A 1,701-nucleotide genomic window follows, 5' to 3' on the forward strand; every position below is an offset into this window, starting at 1 on the left:
TATATATATATGCAATATATAACGGCAACATATATGTATATATATATATATAACTTATAAATAACAAAGCAACAGTATATGTATATATATATATAACAGCCAAATGTAACGGCAACATATATGGCAACCCATATATATATAACGTCAGCAACAAAAACATATATTTGACAACGAACGACGTATGTAATATATATAATAACGACAACATATGGACATAATAATAGTTTTAATATCAACAACAACATATGTATTCAAACGTATATATATATATATATATATATATATATATATATATATGTATATGTTAATATATGTTGACAATATGTATGGCAATAAAAATAAGCAAAAACAAGCATATGTAAGCAATGTAATATTAAATATGTGTGACGACGATGACGACTGACGACGTAATGACATGTGTGACAGCGTAGTGACGTGTGACGTGCGTGAGCGAGCGGCAGCCATGAAACGACGGCGTAATGACGTATGTGAGCAATATGCGTGACGACGCCAAAAGCGACGACGTAGCGACGACAGCCATGTGAGCTGACGTAATGACGACGTGACGACGAGCGACGGCGGCGTAATATGTGTAATAATGACGTAAATGACGACGTATGTGTGGCGTATGTAATAAGAGTGACGACGACATATGTGACGACATGTAACAACTGACATGTAACGGCATGTATATATATGGCAATAAAAATAATAACGAGTATATATATATAGTATATATATATGTGTAAACGTAAAAATATGTACTGACGGCATGGCAACGAGCATATGCAACGAGCAATAGCAAACGACATATATGTGACAATATATGGTTAATAAATAAACAAACAAACATATATAACTTATGATAACAACCTTAAATAACAAACAACAACAACAACAACAATATGTCTTTCAACAACATATATCTCTCTTTCTTTTTGATAACAACATATAACAACGTGTAACATATAACGACATGTAACAACAATAACATATATATAACCGTATGGACGCACACACACACACACACACACACACACACAGATTGCCTTTAGTTGTGAGCATGTGTTTGAGACTGATATTGGACAGAGTGATATTGGACAGAGTGACCTGAAACAAGCCTAGCTATTTGACTAATAACAGTTTCAGGGATTTAAAACTGGGTGGTTTACCACATTAAGTACACTGTAAATAAAGCACAGCTCTAACCATTAAGTTAGTGGTTTTAATTAGTTGGTTGGGAACTATTTTGGTATTTCTCAAAGTAAATATAACTTCAGACTCTTCCGTCTCCAATGTCACATAAAGTCACAGTAAACATGTAAGAGGAAGTGTGATACTATTGGCCAGGATAATTGCTATTTTATTATATGTCCAGCAGACCAGTGAGTGTTGCTTGCTACGTTAATCAGGGTTATGTTCTGTCACCAAGGTAACGGTTGGTTGTTGTGTGGTACGCATTCAACACTTCCTGATATTCACATTCCTGTGTTTTTGTTTGTTTTAATGCTAGGTCCTCCTGTCCTGCACTCACAGGCTGTAGTTTTGTGTGTGTGTTTTCCTTGTGTATGTGTCTCCTCGCCTACGTGTGTGTTCTCCTTCACGTGTGTGTGTGTTACTTCTTTACAAATGAATTATGGATGCTGTTTATCTTGTTCCATAAGCCATGTGTGCTAGCTAGGTAATGGAGGGTGTGTAATG

The sequence above is a fragment of the Oncorhynchus keta genome, chromosome 8, assembly GCF_023373465.1.
Source record: "Oncorhynchus keta strain PuntledgeMale-10-30-2019 chromosome 8, Oket_V2, whole genome shotgun sequence".
Taxonomy (NCBI): Eukaryota; Metazoa; Chordata; class Actinopteri; order Salmoniformes; family Salmonidae; genus Oncorhynchus; species Oncorhynchus keta.